At 34.7% G+C, this 23,417-nt stretch overlaps 1 long non-coding RNA gene across 1 annotated transcript; it reads right to left on the bottom strand.

Annotated features, from left to right (window-relative positions):
• Positions 1-426: 426 nt before the first annotated feature.
• Positions 427-17,095, bottom strand: LOC107741021 (uncharacterized). Its single transcript, XR_001640145.1, has 4 exons — positions 16,852-17,095; positions 15,274-15,437; positions 1,423-1,584; positions 427-1,278 (listed from the first exon to the last, which is right to left on the bottom strand). It is a non-coding gene; the product is annotated as an uncharacterized LOC107741021 (long non-coding RNA).
• Between the last annotated feature and the right edge of the window lie 6,322 nt (positions 17,096-23,417).

Below are 23,417 nucleotides of genomic sequence, written 5' to 3'. Positions count from 1 at the left end.
TCCATGTCCTTACTACCTTTCTTTGCCTTGAACATCTCCGTTGCACTGCTGTCGATGCAGCGTCAGAAAGCTCTTAGATTTCATCAAAAATATCTTAATTTGTGTTATGAAGATAAATGAAGATCTTACAGGTTTGGAACGACATGAGGGTGAGTAATTAATGACAGAACTTTCACTTTTGGGTGAACTATGCCTTTAACTGTTCAGAACTGACCAGTTCGGTGAGTTGAACTTGAAAGCTGGATCAGTTTGATCAGAGAACAAACCATTCGGGCTGGTGTTGTGAACTAAATGAACCAAATCGCTGAAAAGATCCAAATCAAAAGTACAACTCGTTCAGACAACTAGAATGGATACCAAGTTTTTCTAACACAAAGCTATGACAACACTTCAGAAGACTCTGAATACAACACACAACTTATGTGGACTTTTATTGTGCTTTTTAGAGTTTGACAGCCCCACTTCTCATTCACTTTCATTATACACAAGAGAGTGGCCAGGGTATTCCTTAGAAATTCTCTTCTAGAGTTCCACAGAAGCAAGTCAGTTGCATGGGTGTGGTACAACTTAAGAGTGAGTAAATCGTGACAGAATTAATATTTTTTGGCAAACTATCCCTCTAAAGACATTTTTGGATTGTGGCTAAGACTTGAGAGCTGCAGTTTATAAAACTATCCAGATCAAGTAAGTTCTTTGTCCTACGCTTGTTTTGGACACAGGCTGATGAAGACAGCTGATCCCAAATCAGATACCACAAGCAGACCGTGTCTTACGCCAGAGTAGGATAAACATAAGCGCCTGAGTGTCTGCAGTATTTGTGGTTTGTACTCTCATGTTCTCTGCAGCGTTAATTGCTGCCGTTGCGCTATAAATAGAGAGCGCACATCCATAGCCAGGTTTCTTTGTCCCTCTCCTCTGGATTCAATATGCCGTTGCTATTTCTGTGAGTGCTGCACTCCAAAATAGCCGGTATTGAGCTCTAGTGGATCCCTGTGTGCTTGCCTGCAGATCTAAAAATAGCACCTGTCAGATATTTTCTCCAGCGTGCCGGCTGCATTCAGATGAGCTAAAGGGGTATTAATATCCACCGGCAGCATTGTCATATCCTGCAACTGATCACGCATAACGTGGGTGGAGTGTGCGTGACTTCATGATTGTGTGTGTGTGTGAGGATGAGTGTAAGCTGACATCATCTGGCTCAGACGTCTCCTCTAGTTCGCTCTCAGTGACCTCCTGTTTGCAGCCCAGGAAACCACACTGTGATCCTGTGCACTGGAGCTGTAGGGCATTTGATTATAATATATAATAATATATAATATATCATATTTAATTCATCCAAGAACTCTAGGTTTCACTTCTGTTCCTGTGCATGCATAAAAAACAGGGCTGAAAAATGTAGTGCTGATGGTTAAAGCCACTCACACGTAGTGCTGTATTGTGGTGCTGTGTGCAGAATGCTGTTGTGTGCAACTCCCTCTGAGCTCCTGTGTCTGTCCCCTCTGACTCCAGCCATTAATCAAACTCCCTGCAGTAAGACCTGCATAATGCAAACCAGAGCTGACGACATGTGCAGCCCCCCGGCACCTAGCCACAGGATAGAAGAGGAGAGGAGAAAAGCGGAGACAAATGGAAAAACAAACACATCAATAATTATAATTTCAGCGACATGAATCTGTCACAGTGGGGTTTAATTCGTTATTTGTTGTCTGATATTATGCACACTTTTAACTACACTATTCCTCTTAAAGGCAACATGAAATGGTGTTCGCAATCCATTTTATGTGTATAATGTGACTTATTTCTGACTGAAACAGGATATTTAATAAGAAAAAAAACATACAGGATGGGATACGTGACGGGAGGGGATGAAAAATAAGAGGGCTTGGTGACTGAAAAAAGGAAAGTCATTTCAAAAGCAGACAAGTTACATTTTAATCACAAAGATGAAATGTACACATTAACAGCAATAAATATGGGGGGGGGTCCAAATTTAGTCATGAAAGCTTTTTTTAACAATTTCCATGTCATTTCAACCATTTCAACAACAAAAAAAATCACTAAGACAATTTTTGGATGAAATGTACACAACAGGAGCAGAAAAATTTAAGGGGGTCTGAATACTTTCCGTACCCACTGTATATATAATTTAGTCATGAAAGCCTTTTTTTACAATTTCAAAGCTATTTAAACCATTTGAAATCACAGACTTTTTGGATAAAATGTACAGAATAAGAGCAGTAAATATGGTCAATTTTGACTTTTAAATGGCAAAAAACAAATTTGAATGTAGATATGAAAGCCTTTTTTACAATTTCCAAGCCATTTAAACCATTTATGATTGAGTAAAAAAAAAAATCACAAAGACATTTTTTGGATAAAATGTACACAATAGGAGCCGTAAATATGGTCAATTTTTGACTTTTTGAAGAAAAAAAAAACAGAATTTAGTTATGAAAGCCATTTTTTTAAACCATTTTCAACCCAATTAAACCATTTGTGATTAAGTAAAAAAAATCATCTTTTTAAAGACATACAATTTGAATATGATCATTTTAACAATACATACCACAATACAACAACAGATTTTTTTGAACTAATTTTTATTATTATTTATGATGATTACCATGTGGAAAAACTAAAACATAAAGGCAGCAATATATATGTATAAAACTATGTCAAATATGGTCAATTTTATCTATCTATCTATCTATCTACTTGTATGATTTCTACAGTATTATCTTTGATAATGATATGTGTTTGCAAACATAAGCACAAAAATAACCATAAATATTCAAATGACTATTTAGGTCTTGATTGTAGGTTAGTATAACACCACATCCTGACTGCAGCTATCATTTGGCCAACTGACTCTCTCTCTCTCTTGTACACTCTCTACTGTATTGGCGCCTGCCAATCTTTTCTTCTTCTTTCCTTCCCCATGAATAGAACATCCTTGCAAACACAGACTGCATGGCATATTCACTGGCTATATTTGGCACGAAATGGAAAAAAAAAAAGAGCAACTAACACTCAAATCTAACACCCACTAACTAAATATGACTATATATGACTTTATATAGTGACTCATCAATCCCTCTGACTTTCAAACCAGTCTAGTAATACATAATGCATTTCTGACACGATTATGGAAAATATGAAACTGTATGTTTTTAGTAGTGTAACACAGTCATAGATGCTCTTAGAAGGGGCAGGGGGGACACTGCTCCCTACAGGAAGGCACTGGGAACAGGAGCTGTTTATATGAGGCACATGCCACAGACTAGAGCAGGGGTGGCGAACTCCAGTCCTGGAGAGCCGCAGCCCTGCAGAGTTCAGCTCCAACCCTAATTAAAACTCACCTGCCTGTAGCTTCCTAGTAACCGTTCAGACCTTGATTAGCTTGTTCAGGTGTGTTTGATTAGGGTTGAAGCAAAACTCTGCAGGGCTGCGGCTCTCCAGGACTGGCGGAGTTCGCCACCCCTGGACTAGAGGGAAGGTAATCTCAGCACTGCATCACACACCTGATAACATCATGAAAACCTCAGCCTGTATGGCAAGACGTTTTGACTTTTGAATTCTTGATATCAACAATTACATTTTTACTAGTTAAAATGTATGGCAAGCCGTTTTGACTTTTATTCATTCTCAGGATATGAATTCTTGATATCAACAATTCAATTTTTACTAGTTAAAATGTTAATTCTTGATATCAGGAATTAGATTTCTACTAGTAACAATTGCTATTTTTGATATCAGCAACTACATTTCCACTAGTAACAATGTTAATTCTTGATATCAACAATGACGTCATCACTCCCAGACATCGAATTCTTGATATCAACAATTAAATTTCAACTAGTAAAACACATTATTCTTGATATCAAGAATTTATATCCTGGGAATGGCAATAGGCAAGCCGTTTCGACTTTTATTCATTCGCAGGATATAAATTCTTGATATCACCAACTAGTTAAAATGCTAATTCTTGATATCAGGAATTAGATTTCTACTAGTAACAATTGTAATTTTTTTATATCAACAATTAAATTTTCACTAGTAAAAATGTTAATTCTTGATATCAACAATTCAATTTTCACTAGTTAAAATGCTAATTCTTGATATCAGGAATTAAATTTAAACTAGTAAAAATTATCATTCTTGATATATGCAATTGTATTTTCACTAGTTAAATGTCACCATAGGCTGCCATTCAAAATCAATTGTTGATATCAAGAATTTATTTCTTACTAGTTGAAATCTCAATTTCACATATCAGAAATACAATTCTTACTAGTAAAAACCTTTATTTTTGATATCAGTAATCATGTGGTTACTAGTACATATGTCTATTCTTGATATCAACAATTCAATTGCTACTAGTAAAAATGTAAATTTTTGATATCAATAATTAAATTGCCACTAGTGACAATGTTAATTCAGAAATAACAAATGTAACATGTTGAAATATATTTACAGATATCAATAATTAACATTTCAACTAGTAACAACTGAATTGTTGATATCAAGAATTCACATTTTTACTAGTAACAAGGTAATTATTGATATCAACAAAGGCAGTTGATATCTGAAATTGCCCTTGCAACTAGTGAAAATAGAATTACTGATATCTTAAATAACATTTTAACTAGTAAAAATACTTTTACAGATATGTAGAAATGCCATTTTTACAGGTAACAATAGCTATGGTAATGAGTTCATGAATATTAATGAGATCTGATTTTCCCATAATCCTCTTTTTAGCGTCAGCATTGGCCAACGATGGCGGAAGAACATCCACTCACAGAAACGGCTCCTCCGTTATTTATTAGTTTAGTCAATGAAACATAAAAATAATATATGTCTGATTTTTTTTTTTTTTTTTATTGTTTAAAAAAGTAGTTTCAACCTATTTATTTTTTATTGGCCACCAGGTCCTTCGGATAATTAAAGGAAAAAATTAACAAGACATTCATTTAGCTATCAATTATTTTATCATTGTCATGAACATAAAAAAATAACCTAATGTCGCTATTTCATATGTTTACTTCTGGTTTCATTACACTTTCTTCTAATGCTTCAAATAAAAACATACAACCAAAATGAAAAATAAAACCTTTTTGTAAGTATTAGCTTTTGTGTACAGTTACTACAAAATTAGGTAAAAACAGATAATAATGTGTCAAACAAAGTTTGAAAGTTTTGCTGGACTTTTTTTTTTTTAATCATTCCATTTACATGGCTATAATGCAGAATGAGTCGTTATGCTGTGTGCCCAACTTTGTGCTGGCGTTTCTCCTTGATTAAAGGCGGGTGCAATGCTATTGTTTTTTTAATGTAAATTTTGCTGTATTATTATGTACACCGACACGTTCTCATATGATAAGCCGAACTGTATTTGCACTCTCTGCCTAATTCGGCTCGGATTTTCTTGACCAATGGGACCAAATGGGTGAGTAAAATATGACATGATACACACTGTAATATGCTAATAACTTATTATTATTATTATTAGCATTATTTTTATATAATATGTTGTCCAGTTCTTGAAGTATTGGGCCTACATTGAACAAGATGAATGAACCTCTTGTTCATGCCTGTCTCAATGTTACGTTAAATATGACACTGCACTGATACACTAACTCTTCTGACAGTTGCTTAAAACATAATATTTGAATGAAATATGCAACAGTCTCTATCAATTGTAGCGGGTTCAGAGTGGAATAGACAACGATTTAATAAGAATTATGTGATCTTGCTCATCTGGTTCATTGTTTATTATTATTATTATTGTTGTTGTTGTTTTACTTTACAACTATAAATGTGTTTACTTAAGACCTAACAACAGTTGTGTCATAAAATAATTAATGAATGCGTTATTTGTAACCTTTTTCTGTTTTGGAAATATGCGTCTCTATACTATTCCTTTTATCATTGAGTGTTGTTTTGGCAAAACAACATGAAATAGAACGGAATAGAGACTATATGTTATCTAAATAAAATGATGTATTCATTTTAAATGTAGGCTACAGCACCATATTTAGCCTAATCATGTCTGGTGTAGCATAGATGTATCCTTCGCTAACTTTGATATCCCACAATCTTGTGCATTCCATTCCGTGACGGTTGAGCTAAAAAAATAAAGATGGCGTCTGAAAGTTGCGTTTGGTGGTCAGTTTGTGTGTAAGTCCTCTTTTGGAAGACCAAACAAAGTAGTTTCGCTTTCACAACGAAACACACAGTCTCTTCACATGGCAGCGGCAACAACAATACTACAGCGAGAATAAAAGCTCATTAAACCGTTACACTGCCTCAGAAGTCTGTCCGAAATCAGTTTCATGAGGTGCCTTCGTGCAAAAACGCTGCCTGCAAAGTCATTGCCTCATAAGGCAGCGAGGCAGCAAGTCAGGCCATTAAAACCCATTATAAACTAGGCATTTGTTTCATCCAGTGGGGACATAATTACGGATTATAATGACTTATACTGTCTTTTTACGCATTGTGTTGCATCGCGCTGCGTAAACATAAAACCAGGTCTGCATTTGTGGTCGGAGAAATAGTCTTTGCAACTTTACAGATCTTCTTTATGCACCAAGAGCTTGTAACACTCCAAAGAGAAAGGAAAAATTGAAACCGCATCATATGACCACTTTAAAGGAATGCTCGTTCATTTAATGACAAATACAACCACATGGGATCTTTGTTAAAGGAATATTCTGGGTTCAATAAATGTTACGCTCAACAAACATCATTTGTGGATAGTGTTATTTTAGTATTTTTATACATTATTATAAAATGTATTCATATTTCAAACTAACTTTTATTTTTAGATTTTCGGTTTTAACAATAATTTTGTTATGTGTATTTGTAATTTTTCCTAGTTTTTGTTGTTGCTTTGTTGTAAAAAATATTTCTATTTAACTTTTTTTATTTTGGTTTTAGTTTTAGTCATATTAGTACGTCAACTTAAATGAACATGAAAAATGTTTTCTTTGCAATTAACTGAAATAAAATAAGACAAATTCATCTAACATTTATAATAATATTTTTTTTATTTCATATTTTCATATTTAATTAAAATTTAATGAACTTTTATTTTTTATTTAATTAAAATAAAAATTTTAACCTAGAAAAATTTAAACCTAGTGTTTGTAGCATTATATTGATTACCACAAAAATTCTTTTGACAATTAGATTATTTAAAAAAACAAACAAACAAACAGAGGCACTTACAATCCAAGTGAATGGGGCCATTTTGTAAGATTTAAAAGCAGAACCATGGTACATTTAATGTTCTAAAAGCATGTCCATTAATTATTCTGTTAAAACATATGTATTATTTGAGCTGTAAAGCCATTTTAGGCATTGTCATGGGAATTTACATTCACACAGAAAACCCAACCACACTTATTTTCACATTAAAAGTATTTAAAAGCTCAATAGTAGAGTATTTTAATGTTTAAAACGTCACTTCCATTTTCAGTTCCATTGTATTTGTCATTTTTATTAGTTTTTGTAGTTTTAATATATTTCTATTTAACTTTATTTTGGTTTGAGTACGTCAACTTAAATGAAAGAAAAATGTTTCCTTTGCAATTAACTGAAATAAAATAAGACAAATCCATCTAATATTTATAATAATTTCATATTTTCATATTTAATTAAAAATGTAATGAAAAAAAACTTGGGGCCAAGATTTAAAAGCATAACTATAGTGCATTTAATGTTCTAAAAGTACATTATTTCTTCTGTTAAAACATTATCTGAGCTGTAATGCCATTTTAGGTGTTATGTTGTCATGGCAACAAAGTTGTAAAATTTGGAAAATTTACATAAAATTTGGTCAAATTGGAATTTACATTATTTCACACAGAAAACCCTATCACACTTTTTTCCACACTAAAAGTATTTAAAGGCTCAATAGTAGAGTATTTCATTGTTTAAAACATCGCTTCCATTTGTAAGTCACTAGTTTTGCTTTTGCTTTTTTTTAAACCAAGGGACACATTTTTATGGTAATCAGTGTTATGTCACAAGTGTGTAATATACTCCTTTATACATACAAAAAAAAAACATTTATTGTCAATGATAATAGTTAAAGTGTTATCATTTGGCCATAGACTACAGTATACACTGTAGCATTGTGCTGTAATTCTATAGAATCGTCCCTGCTGTGGGTCACATACTCTAGATTTACTATAGATCTGAGGTTGTAAACTAGGGTAGACACCTACTTAAAGAATGGAGTGTAAGACCATCATCCATCTATTACTGCTACTCATTGGCTTTCCATACAATCACAAACCATAAAGAATGGTAAAAACAAACAGAACACACCACATATGCACACACACTCTCGCGCACACATACACACACACATACCTGCCCGGCGGGAAGCAGCAGGCTCTTCTTGTAGCAAAGACTGTATCAGTGCTCAAAGCCTGTGAGTAGCTCCCTCTTATCTGGGTTATTCTGCCTAATCCCATCACAAGACAAATCCCCTTTAGCCAAACACACACACAAATGCACCAAAGTCCATTAACACAGATAACAGGTTTGCACAACTCAAACCACCTCAGTCAGACAGTTGTGGCTGCGCCCAAATAGTGTACATCACATGTGATCCTTGTTTTTTTTTATGTCTGTTGGAGAATGGGAGAAGATGGATAGAACGAGGGTGAGTGGGGGAGGAGGATGAAGTTGAATGGGGGGCTCTCCAGGATCAGAGGCCAGTGGGGCCTCTTCGTCTCCTCCTCCTCCACTGACAGGACGCCGCAGGGGTCACCAGGGCTTCTTCTGGGAGCTGAGTGTACCACAAAAACAATCCCTGTTTCACCCTCACCAACCAGAGAGGACACGGAAGATATGAATCCAATATCACAAACCAACTAATTACCTACTAACATTTTTACTGCTCAGAAATCTCAGTAAGTTAAATATCAGCTGTCTCATGCGAGTAAAATGGACATCAATTTTGATAATTGTTCACATACACAGTAAAAGTATTGAGATACTAATTTAATGTAGCATAACTCAGATACTTTGGTGTTAAAAGAAACTGATTTTTGAAACTTGTGGCTTTTGATTGAAGACTTTGGTATCTTGGCAAATCTGAGCAGAGTTTCAGTTTCTAAAATTCTAGAAGAGACACGTGAGGTTACTAGTTAAAAACATCTGAAAAGCAAGTTTCCATGTAGTTCCCATTTAAAATCATTGTAAAGGTTTCTGAGAAACAGCAGGGGGTTTGTGTAAATAAATAAATAATACAAAAATAAAAAATGAAACACTAGAAAATTAGAAATATTTTATTTACCCTACAGTTTAAAGGTTTGAAGTTGGTAAGATTTTTTATAGCCTATATATATATATATATATATATATATATATATATATATATATATATACAGTATATAAAAATGTCACCTCTGATCAATTTAATGCATCTTTGCTCAGTAAAAGTATTAATTTCTTTCAAGAAAATCTTACTGATCCCAAAACTTTTGAACGGTATCATATTTATCTGTATGTCATGTGACCACATGCACACAGACAATACACGAGTTTCACAATTTGAGTTGAATTACTGAAATAAATGAACTTTTCCACGACATTCTAATTTATTGAGATGCACCTGTGCATGCAAATACACTGTTAAAGTATTGAAATATTAACTTATAAATTTCAGGAGGTACAACATTTTAAATCAAAGGGGTTTGGATGAAAAAGTTTGGGAATTCATTTTAAGATACTGAAGAGAGTTAATTTTTGAGAATATGTTCCTGATTCAGTTCCTTTAGTCTCACTGCTGCTCTGAGTCTCAAATCCTGACAGTTTAACAGCTCAATCCATCTGCATATTCCTGAGGTGTTAATGTATTACCAGAGAGAATCAACAGATGCCCAGCAGTCAAATTAAAACCTGTCCAATAAAATCTGCACACTGTGTGTGGCCGGTAACACTCGCGCGCACACACTCGGACGGAAGGAGCAGTGAGGCATGTTGCTTTGTGCTTAGCACTGCTTTGTGCTGACAGCAGGAGAACACAGAGGAAACACTGAGTACACATTGTGCACACAGAGGAAACCTGATATTCCTGTTCCCAGCAGAGCACAGGCACCACACGAACACTCACAGATTCACTCACTGCTCACACAAATAAACACAACACACACCTTTTTTCCTGGTGTTAATTAGATGTTTCTGAGATGAATGCTCAAATCAAATATTTACAGCATACAGGACGTACCCCAATGATAATGTACCTCCAACTGTACTGCATTTTTTCTACTGATGGCAAAAATGACGAGGGATTCCAGATTACGTTTAGGACTGGTTTATTCCCTCTTCGACTGGGGAAAAAAAACGTATATATATATAACACTCACACAAAGTTTGCATAGATAGATAGATAGATAGATGGATAGATCTATCTAAAAATTTATTTATTTATTATAATTTTAGTAAAAATGTATAGTCTCAAAAAAATAAATCTCTCAAAAAAGTTATCACAACAACTCCAGTTGTCTCAACTTTGAAAGACAAGTCTTTGAAAGACAAAGTTGTTTTCTCTTGGTCTGAACGTCAAGCGTAATACATAAATTGCTGCATCAAGGATGACCTTTTTTTTTTTACTTTAATACTTTTTTTTTTTTAATAGGAATGTATACATATTTTTTTTTAAATCACTTCTTTTTTTTTTACAGTGGGGCCAGTGAAAATGCTAGCAAATAACTAAAGTCCAAATGCTTAGCACTGCTTTGTGCTGACAGCAGGAGAACACAGAGGAAACACTGAGTACACATTGTGCACACAGAGGAAACCTGATATTCCTGTTCCCAGCAGAGCACAGGCACCACACGAACACTCACAGATTCACTCACTGCTCACACAAATAAACACAACACACACCTTTTTTCCTGGTGTTACTTGGGCGTTTCTGAGATGAATGCTCAAATCAAATATTTACAGCATACAGGACGTACCCCAATGATAATGTACCTCCAACTGTACTGCATTTTTTCTACTGATGGCAAAAATGACGAGGGATTCCAGATTACGTTTAGGACTGGTTTATTCCCTCTTCGACTGGGGAAAAAAAACGTATATATATATAACACTCACACAAAGTTTGCATAGATAGATAGATAGATAGATGGATAGATCTATCTAAAAATTTATTTATTTATTATAATTTTAGTAAAAATGTATAGTCTCAAAAAAATAAATCTCTCAAAAAAGTTATCACAACAACTCCAGTTGTCTCAACTTTGAAAGACAAGTCTTTGAAAGACAAAGTTGTTTTCTCTTGGTCTGAACGTCAAGCGTAATACATAAATTGCTGCATCAAGGATGACCTTTTTTTTTTTACTTTAATCAAGCACTCTAAAATAGCTGTCAGTCAGTGCTAGAACATTTCCACGAAAGTGTCTGATATTTGAGGACGCAACAACTTTATAACCACAGACGCATGTGGTTAATTTCATAACCAGCAAACCCAAGGGACCAAGATGTCTGCATGCTCATAGAATCATGTTGATTTTTTCTCATAAGCAAAGTCAAGACTACAAGAAAACAACTTATGTTAAATTGAGATCGCAAAAAAATAAGGCAAGAATGCACAGCCTCTTTTCCATAATATCTATATATCTATTATACTCATAGTTACACCATTAGTTGTAGCACAGTATGCTTGCAGAGAAAACTGTGACAGAGCAGTTTAACAAGTATCACTCATAAGCATGCAGGTCTGAAACTCATTCAGACAGACACTTTGTGTTCAGGCTGAGCATTTGACAGTCATGCAGCACCATGTGCAAACAGCTCGCATCTTCCACAACAATCCCAGTGTGTGTCTAGGAAACGGTCACTCTACTGAGCCTTTTCAAAACAGCTTACAGCCGCGGCCCGGGCCACGGCCGGCACACGTGTGAAACGTTCATTCTCACGCACGCTAATGCACACAAGCTCGCAGGCCTGGCCCAGACACACTCTCTCAGAGTCTCAGCCAGAGTGCATTGGTTCCCATACGCAGAGGGGGGCATGTGTGTGTGCGCAGCGACCCTCCCAGTCAGCTGGACTTCAGCACGTTTACTGGAGCAGCACACCTGCGTCCTAACAGCTAAGAGACACATTGTTCTACCCGTCTCCTTTCAGGATTGTCACTGAATTATAAAGCTTATGTACAGTCTGTCCTACACAGTCATTACTATAAAACAGCATATATTATATCAAATGTGGGGAACAGAAAAAGTTTTTCCTGCAAGATCTTCCTTCTTTAAAAACTGTATGACCAGTAAGACAATTAACCTGACAATATTTAGATATTTTTTACATGCCAGCTTGTTGCAAATTTTGCTAGTCCTGTGATTTAAATTTAAAAGGTGTTTAAATATCAATATTAACATTAAATATTATATATTATATTAAATATTATAAATTCATTTATAAAATCTAAAAAAAGTATCGTATAAAACATTAAAAGAAGGCTATTTTTGTGAGTGTGGAATGGATCATGGTTTCATATTTTGAAAATATAAAAATAAAAGCTAATTCTAAATGTCAATAAAAACTGCAATAGTATATAATTAATATTAAGCACCGAAAAACCCATATTGACTAAAAGGTTAAAATAATTGATCATATATCTTACAATTTATATCAATAAATAAAGCAACTGCAATAATAGATCAAATAACATATATTGTAGAACTATTAAATGAATGCTTATTTACTGTAGGCTGAGAGGTTCATAACTATGCGTGTGGGTTTAATAATGAATGCCTGGTGTTACGTGCGTTCTTCAGCATCAGTTCACATTGTTCAACAAGTGATCTCATCCTCACGCTACACTTATTATCATCATCGCACTGAATCAGCGTTATGTCTCCTCTGAGGAATATTCTTGTCACATGAACGCATCATTTAATGATGTAATGCTGAAGTCATATCTATTGTAGTTATGGGCATCATCACCCATATGATCTGCACCACCTGAATGTGAAAAGAAATATCATATTGCTTCATCATAGCTCTAAGCCCACACCGCTGACCTCACTCAAATATAACGATGATTGCAGCCCGTGTCATTATCTTAATCATCTTCATCATTATCACCATCACCAGAATAGAAGCACACAGCATGTACTCAGTCACTCTGTTTGCACCACTGGGAGAAATTCACAGCTGTCATCATCAAGCTCTGCGTTTTCTCTGAATATCTGACTATCGCAGGGGCCAAACAACACGGCATAATGTCCCCACGCTGATCCCAGTTATTTATTTTCATCAGGCGCTCAGCTTGTTCTGTGCCAGAACTTGTGCGAGTCCATCCCCGTCGCAGCTGAGGGCAAAAGCTGCGAGATCAGTGGAGAAATGAACCCACAGGAGCGGTGAGTCAGATCTGAGTCAAGCCCTGCTCCCCGCACACTCAGTCACGATGCTGCTGATCATATCAGACTTGCCAGCTGACCTTCTGAGGGTGTCATACGAGGAGACTTGGGTGTTTCTTATATGGGCACTTTTGGTCCTGAGGACATTGAAGAGGAAGAAATTATCAAAAACGCTTTTCATTTTTCTCATTTTCATCTCATTTTTTAAATAGTCACCTTACAAGTGGATATACATGTCACAGTGATTTTATACATAAAATGATATAATTTACACAAAAATAAAATGATATTTTCAGACTTTTTTGCATAATTTGATATGCACAATTAAAATAATATTACACAGACACACACTTATATTACATTATATATTACACACACACACACACACATACATTTATTTTAGAAGATTAATCTTACATTATTATTAAAATATTGTACATTAAGAAAATAAATAATATGCAACCATAATTTAAAAAAATATATTATTCGTTTGAAAAATATTAATTTTTTATTTTATTTTATTACCATAGTTTAAAAGGTAAATAATTCATATATTAAATTAAATCAATTAATAAATACTTTTTAATAACATTTTTCCATATGTTAAGATTTAAAAGTCTTGGACAAGGATAAAACAAATCACTGAAATGTGAATTTATTCATTTTTATTAATTTTATATCAGTTAAAAATACAATTAATTCATTTATTAAAGTAAATTCAATCAATTCAAATACTAAACACATAATAACAATTTTCCATAGGTTAAGATTAAAAGTCTTTGGAAAATATAAATTAAAAAACAAATCATTGCAATGTGAATTTATCCATATTTATTAATTTAATATCAATTAAAAATAAAATTAATTAATATATTAAAGTTAATTAAAATCAAATAATAAACACATAAAAAAAAATTATTTTGCGTGAACATTTGGGCGGCGTTATGCAAATCTTCCCACGTAGACATTTGGGGGCATGTTAGAACGAGCCGTTGTAGGTAGGCGTGGTTGACTCTTAACTTTATAAAGAATATCTCTTTGGATTTGAGACTTTAGTCTTTGCAACTTTACAGATCTTCTTTATGCACCAAGAGCTTGTAACACTCTAAATTCAGCTTGTGAATTTATTCGTTTTTACTAATTTAATACAAATTAAAAATCAAATTAATTCATTTCTTGAAATAAAGTCATTAAAATAAAAAATTAAATATTAATTAAAAAAAAAAAGATTAAAAGTTCAAAATAAAACTATAATCAAAATAAAAAAAGGCTTTTGAAAATTATTAAAATCAAATGATAACATTGTGTAAAAAAAATTGTGTGACATAGCAAAAAGAATAATGTTCTTTGGGACACAAAAGTGCCTTTAGTTGGAGAAACACCCAGTTACACTCACGCTGGAATTTCTACTGACTTTTGTCACAAAAACACTACGGACCACATGACAGTTTTAGAGAAAGAGTGGGAGGGCAGCAATGAAGAAGGAGAGTAACACAGGAATTTAAAGAATCTGACTTGTTCGTGTCATAAATACGCATCCGTGCCAAGAATTCAGGGAATCAGGCAAAAGGCAGTGAGAATGGAGACTGGGATCTGCCCACAAAGCTGAGATCAGTTGTGTTGTGAGCAGCTGCCCTGTGCTTGACCCCAGAGGTTCACATGCTGTAAACTGGGCAGGACAATGGGAGGACTTCATTAGCGCAATTGTTATCATGGCGTCAAGCCACACTTTTTTCTGAGAAGAATGACCGTAAAAAAAGACTGCATGTGTGAATGAAGAAATAGTGATATACAGTGAGATATGGAGGAAGAGTTGACTAAGAGTGCAAGTTTAGGTCAGTAAATATGTGTGTGTATAAAGATTGACTGTAAGCACAGCATTACTCACAGTGCTCTGGGCTGCAGCTGGGACTGCTCCACTTCACTGCTTTGGTTGTCTCAGCAACTCAGTGCACGGCACGGGCACGCAGAGGGCACAATGCCAGGTAAAGGGGGGGATGTTGGCATCGGCCTGTGGTTCTTCCAGCTGGCACTGCCAGGAACTCGGATACCCTGCACAGAATAGCCAACTTTATTCAAACACCATCTTACACTTGTGCTAAATCTGCGTAGATGTCATTACCGGACTTACAGTACAAAATACATTCCTCAAACATTTCTTTGAATGTTTCTTTTAAACCCTATATTTATTAACTTTATGCTTTTTTTTTAAGGTTAAAATATGAACACCTCCCATATACTTACATGCAGTAAGCCTATATACACTATAACATTTCCTTGCTTAACAAAAACATCTTAAACTAGCAAAGACTGGTTTGCTGGTCTTATCTGGTCTCCCAGTCTGGCCAGATTGCCATTATTGCTGGTATTAGAAGGGGTTTTGTCACTTTTCCGTTGGTCAGGCTGGTCTGTTGGATGGTTTTTAGAGGTTATTTTTTGCACATTTCAGCTAGTCAAACTGAGAGACCAGATGGCTGTCAACTAAACTAGCTGAAGTCAGGATGGGAGAACGGTTTAAACCAGCTAAGACCAGCTTGGCAAGGCTGAAACCCCATCTTAAACCAGTTTAGACCAACAACAAACCATCTTAGTCTGGGTTAAACACATTAAGTTAGAAATGGTATTTCCTACAGAAAACAGAAGTCTAGTTTAGGGTGGAATTTATAATAGACTTAACCTATATTAATGCATTTTAGTAATATATTCAGCTATTTAACAGAGTATGTAGCAAATCAGCAATATGTTCAAAAGAAAAACAAGCAAAAATTAGCAATGATTCGATAAAGAAGCAATTTCAGCTAGTCAGGCTGAAAAAACAGCTGGCTAACCAACTAAACTAGGGTGGAAGAACAACTTAAACCAGCTAAAACCAGCTTAGCAAGGCTGAGAGACCATCTTAAACCAGATTAGACCAACAAATCATCTTAGTCTGGGTTAAACTGCTTAAATAGGGTAAATTAGAACCAGTATTTCCTACAGAAAACACAAGTCTAGTTTAGGGAGATATTTAAAAAACAAAAACAAGCAAAAACCATCAAAGACGGAAGTCTGCTTATCATGTTACCATAGCAGTCTTGATTTATGGAGCAATCTGCTTGACTGAACAACAGCTCTTTGTCCCTGTGCGCTCTAATGTTCAATCTGATGTGTCTTGACAGCGACTCTCTCCTGCCCTCTATTGGTCGATTTGAAGTATTACAACGGTAAACAAAGCAGATCTGTGGCCCAGTTTTCATGACCTTGTATTTGATTAAGTATAGTTTTCCAAAAGGTTGACTTTATCAGGAAACACGCGGAAAGATTCGTCACATTAGTCTGGCCAAATGAATGACAGAAACTTAATCACAACATGACAGAAAATATACTAAAAATCGACGCATGCTCATTACTTAATTTGTTTGTGTTGCTAACTCTGCGTATCAAGTAAACAAAATCGAGCACATAAGAATGAATTGTAAGGTCCTACCTATTTAGGCCTATATTAAACCTGAAGTGAAATATGGCCACGTGGTTATAGAGTTGAACTTGCGTCGACCTTATAAATTTGGGGCACCTTGCAGTCCAGATGGGATGAGAAATCCAGTCACATGAAAGCTGTTCATAACAGCTTATTAAACAGCAGTCTTCATAACAGATTAAGGAAAGCAGCCAGTTTGACCTCGCCAAATAGTCACTAGTCAACCTAATTTAAGGTTGACTTGACTAGTTAGCAGTCGCGGTCCACTAGGTGGCCTCAGTTAACTTCAACATATATACAACAAAAACACAACCTTTTGGTAACCTTTATTAAACTTTTCAGGTAACAAAAAGGCATTATCGTATCACAAATATAGGATAATATATTATTAAATTACTACAAATATATAAAAATCTATTAGTTTTAATGCACTACTGTTTTAGCTAGAAATAGGTAAAAAGTTTAAAAATAAAACTTTCAAATAATGTTTAAATGCCACAAAACTTGGAGCAACTTTAATCTACATTTGTGTAAATAAAACTAATAATAATTAATAATTATTATAAAAACTAATAATCAATACCTATAATCAAAATATTATTACACAAAAAATGCAGCCTTGTTGATGGTGAAAGCAACATTGGGTTTCTGCCCAGGACAAAGAAAACATACATTTATGACGTGTATGTGTATATTGAATTTTAGTTAATTTAGTTTGTAAACCGTTAATGCCATTTTACTGGTACAGGCACATAAGAGTATAACTCCCTTGTCATTAGATCAGCTGTTTGTTATCACATTATGTACCCACTGAAAAAGGAGAAGAGCTCACTAAAGTGTACTCCAGGGCAATGCATCCATATTTAGCACCGATCACAGTTTGAACTGCATTATGATGACCCAACAGAAGCAATAGAATAGGCTCCTTGTGGTGGTTGATCTTCATCTTTAATAGGAGTATCAGAAAAGGGGAAACCACACATATCCTGAAGCTGCCACAATCGTGCTGCACTGAAAGCATATCAGTGTAAATGGCAACGGGACTGCAGCCAAAGAGCAATGTGAGAGGGAAAACAAACAGCTCAGACGACTGATCTGATGACGAATTGGCTAATCTGGCGGTTTCAATAGTTTAATGAAAGTAAAACTGCATATTCTGATAGAACATCTTGACTTGATGTTTAGTTTTACAACTTTTGGTGATCCTGCAGTTTAACTGGCAGCAATACCAAGGTCATGGGTTTGAAGGGTTATTATAGGTTTTTTCCATTTTCAATATTACTTTAATTTTAGTTAGCTTTAATGGTGCTTAAAAAAATTTTTTTTTTCTGTGCAGTGTTGTTTTAGGTTTATCAGAAACTGCTCATTTTAATTTTCAAACTACCTCAATACTTGCTGACAATGAAATGTAATATCACTATGCATTTATTATGCAGGTATGGAATCAGTAAACTAAGCATATACCTTACATTTGAGAACCAATTCCTAACATTTCGGAACATTCTTCTTGGGGTTTTATTTTTCTAACCATAAACTAAAGTTTCTGCTTTGAATAAATGAATGCATATAAATGTTGTACAACAGTATTAGCAGCTCAGAATATAATAAATACATTTTAAATTGAAGTGCAAAACTACACTGAAAAAGTTGTTGAAGGATTTACTTTTACTCAGAAATTGCTTGTAAATTTCACAATTACAAAGTACAAGCAAGTGATTTAAACAGGCTCCTGCATCAGCAGCACCACACACATGCTTTGTGTTAAGGTCCTTGCACAATGAGTCCGAAATTTTCATATGCATTTATTTTATTTATTTTTTTTCGTATTCATCATCCTTTCCTAAATGCTTGCTACAGATGCGAAAACGCAGAGAATCGAACCTGGTCCGAATTTTTTATGATGGACGAAAGTTTCGGAGGCAGTGTGTAAACGTGATTGGCACAACGTGAGGTCGTACTTATTTTTTAAATGCGAAAATTTCGCATGGACTATTTTAATGATGCCTTTACTACCTTTCTGGGCCTTGAACGTGTCAGTTGTGTTGTTGTCTATGCAGGGTCAGAAAGCTCTCGGATTTCATCAAAAATATCTTAATTTGTGTTCCGAAGATGAACACAGATCTTACGGGTTTGGAACGACATGAGGGTGAGTAATTAATGACAGAATTTTCATTTTTGGGTGAACTGTCCCTTTAAGGTGATGATCACAGGTTATTTTGTGAACCTTAATCAACAAGGCACAGGGTCTTCTGTGTACTCTTGATGATCCATGAAAACCATCCATGCCTGTCCTGAGGCCTGGGTGTTAAACATGTCCTGTAAAGCTTTAAAATCTGTCAAAGTAAGGCAAACATTATAAATCCAGTGTATGCCTGGGGAAATGTGAGCAAACGCATATAAACCTGCTGAGAAAGTTAAGCTTTTCCATCTTTTCCTTCCTCTCAACCACTCAACAATATTTAAATAAAGCAAGTATGTTAACTTTCCTACAAATGCTAAGATCTCATGTTGCTGTTCTACAAACTGGTGACAGGTCTTCTCCTCAGACGGCCCTCCATGGAGACATTAAAGATGAAATGTTTACATATTTTACATATTCACTAAATCATAAAAAATCTCATGCTTCAGCAAAAAAATGGGTTTCTTAAATAAAACTATTTACAAAGTAAACACAACATATGGAGAGCTGTCATGCAGTAAACATATCTACACCCAGTCCTTTCATTCAATACTTCACTTAAACACACCACTGATCTTGGATCAGAGATATAGGGGTGAATGATACACTGGGGACTCAAGAAAGACAAAACAAATACCTTTCTGTGCCCCACTGACCATGGCAGAGTCTTAGATGGAGACAAACTGTCAGATCAAGGCAGAAACTCAAATCCAGTCATTTCCTGAACTGTCAAGGACCACTGAAGTTCATTCAAGTGAGCTGTTCATGTACTAAATACATATGACAGCCCCACACACAAACATGAGCATTACAGTCAGATCACCTAAAGTCAAGTTTCCCTATTTGTAGGTGCTCTCATGTGAGGGAAGGATATGCCACATTACTGTACATAACAGTCAACAACCATGTCCTATAAAAACATATTAATGTAATAATATAAAATTATTTTAATATATTTTTAGTTATATATTTTCATTTGTAATGTGTATTTTAAGATTTTAATCTGTAATTACAGTATATGACCTGCATGAACAATGCATTTCTTCGATTCTAGAATGTTTTTTTTTTTTTTAAACACACACGCACAGTTTGCTGAATTGTGCACTGTAAATCCAAAGCTTTTTGTCAGTACCATAAGGAAATTTGCCAATATTTACATCAGTAACAAAACCAGACAAATATAGATTTAAACACACTTAAAATAAATAGTTAATCCAAAATTAACATGAAAGGCTGAAAATGTTCCTTCAGAACATACAAGATGTAGATGAATTTGATTGGAACACATTTGTAGAAATTTAGCTTTACATCATTTGCTCACCAATCGATCCTCTGCAGTGAATGGGTGCCATCAAAATGAGAGTCCAAACAGCTGATAAAACCATCATAATAATCCACAAGTATTCCACAGGACTACAGTGAAGTGAAAGCTGTGTCAATAAGAATCAAATCCATTTTAACTTTAAACCATTGCAGTCCTTACTTTCTCCAGTGAATTATGTTTTCATCAGCTCTTTGGACTCTCATTCTAACGGCACCCATTCACTACAGGGGATTCATTGGTGAGCATGTGCTAAATTTCTACAAATCTGTTTCATTGAGGAAAAAGTCATCTACATCTTGGATGGCCTGAGGTTTATTACATTTCAGCAAATTTTCATTTTTGGGTGAACTATTCTTTTAATTCATAAATGATGACTGATGATAAATGACCACACAATGACAACACAGTTTGTTTTAGCATGTTTCATGTGATGAAATAATGAAATTAAGAGTCAAATAAAAAGCTTTTTTCTGTGCTTAAAGTCTGTCTGCAAAGTAATCATTTATCAGTCTCTCTTTGGGCATCATGGATGACTCAAGGGATTTACAGAGTTCTTCAGTGCCACTTACAGGTTGTAAAAATAGCTTGCACCTGCAATTCAACTGAGACCTTTAGCTTAAAATAGGCAACAGAGCTAAAGGAAATAATTTGACGGCAAAGTGCAAGCACAGAGAGTCGACAGACTAGTGTTAGTTCAAAGATATATGGCTTTAAAAAGGGTAATTTGTCAAACAGACAAAGCAAATCAACTAAGCAGTTCAGGATTAATGATGAGCAGTTCCTCAGGTATTACCTTAAACTATCTTACAGTAATTTAAGAGTGTAAAATCTGGCTAAGGAAGATGTTAATGCAATGAACTGCTAAATGAAAATAATTCAAACTTTGCCTCTAATTCAAAGGATTGAAATAATGTTTATTCACATTCCTTTCAGAACACTTTCTCAATGAAAATCTTTTGATATAAAGTGAAGTATGAAACTATGAAAGTAAACTGAAGTATGAACTGCTAAAAATAGAAACTAGAAAGGTTTTTATCCCAATGTATTTATGACACAAGACACACTACTCGCCTAAAACAATGCAACCATTCACTGGTGAACAGGTCTTTGCAGTATACATTCTTAACCTGTTTCCAGAGTGCTTGAAACCATCAAGCTTTCAAAGCACTGAAGCACAAGAAACACAAAGAAGTGATTATATCAAATAACATGCAAAAATCTGTCACACTCATTAACAGTACAAAGTGTGCAGATTATGACCACCATGTAACTTTGGACTCATAGGTTAATCCATGCATTTCACGATTGGTTTCCTGGTTCCTAACAGAGAACAGCGTGTAGAATTTAGACACAACAAAATGCCTCATAGCTGTTTTTGGCTGGTCTTTTTAGGAATGAGATGCCGCGCCGGCTCTCAGACTCGGAACTGACCCCTGAACATAAGTGTCTACAGCAGTCTCTTGTACATCAACCCTGCAGGGGCAAAAGTCAAAAGGCAGCTTGTCCCTAATAAGAGAAGGCATCAGGGGTCCCAGAGACGTGACCTGGGTCATGGTTGAGTAATAAAATCTAACCATCTGTCTAACACCTATCACAGCAAGTAATGTAATGATAAATTGCAGAGAAGGCATTTAAAATGAGTTTAGATTGAGATAAGATTAAACATTTAAATCATTAACTCACGGCATTACTGGATTAGAAGATTATGTGTGCTAAATAAAGCTGGTCATTCATAAGAACACACAAAAACACAGATAAAATGGGATCCCAGGAAAAAAGTTTCCCAGGAAAATAATCTTCTATTATTATTTATGCATTTTTATTTAAGGCAAGGTACATTAATTAAATGTGCAATGTAGGCATTTGCTTACATTGCCAGAAAAGAAATCATTTTAGAGTTAAAGATTTTTGGATATCTCTTTTTATCACCCCATAGAATGAATGAATGAATGTCATTAACAGTACAAAGTGTGCAGATTATGACCACCATGTAACTTTGGACTCATAGGTTAATCCATGCATTTCACGATTGGTTTCCTGGTTCCTAACAGAGAACAGCGTGTAGAATTTAGACACAACAAAATGCCTCATAGCTGTTTTTGGCTGGTCTTTTTAGGAATGAGATGCCGCGCCGGCTCTCAGACTCGGAACTGACCCCTGAACATAAGTGTCTACAGCAGTCTCTTGTACATCAACCCTGCAGGGGCAAAAGTCAAAAGGCAGCTTGTCCCTAATAAGAGAAGGCATCAGGGGTCCCAGAGACGTGACCTGGGTCATGGTTGAGTAATAAAATCTAACCATCTGTCTAACACCTATCACAGCAAGTAATGTAATGATAAATTGCAGAGAAGGCATTTAAAATGAGTTTAGATTGAGATAAGATTAAACATTTAAATCATTAACTCACGGCATTACTGGATTAGAAGATTATGTGTGCTAAATAAAGCTGGTCATTCATAAGAACACACAAAAACACAGATAAAATGGGATCCCAGGAAAAAAGTTTCCCAGGAAAATAATCTTCTATTATTATTTATGCATTTTTATTTAAGGCAAGGTACATTAATTAAATGTGCAATGTAGGCATTTGCTTACATTGCCAGAAAAGAAATCATTTTAGAGTTAAAGATTTTTGGATATCTCTTATGAATGAATGAATGAATGAATGAATGAATGAATGCATGAATGAATGAATGCATGAATGAATGAATGAATGAATGAATGAATGAATGAAATACTGCCAATAGCCAGAAAAAAAATCACCATGTTTTTAGGAATAAAATGTACAAAATCAGGCGAATGCTCTTTGAACAAACCTTCTGAATACAGACTGGATGTTTGGCATATGTACTGTAAGTGCTAGTGATGTGAAGATTTTAAAGATATGTATTGTTTTTGAAATCTACAGATGAAAATATACGAAGTGTAATAAAATAAACACTTAAAAGTGTATTTTGGATTTTTTTTTTCTTTCCAATAGTCTGAAACAACCAGATAGCCCCAAATCACAAAATTGATTAATATAATATAATAATAATATTAATAATAATTATATATATATATATATATATA

The sequence above is a fragment of the Sinocyclocheilus rhinocerous genome, unplaced genomic scaffold (assembly GCF_001515625.1).
Source record: "Sinocyclocheilus rhinocerous isolate Xijiao unplaced genomic scaffold, SAMN03320098_v1.1 scaffold2000, whole genome shotgun sequence".
NCBI classification, from domain to species: Eukaryota; Metazoa; Chordata; class Actinopteri; order Cypriniformes; family Cyprinidae; genus Sinocyclocheilus; species Sinocyclocheilus rhinocerous.
The sequence above is the reverse complement of the archived record's forward strand: the minus strand, read 5'-3'. Positions and strand labels throughout refer to the sequence as shown.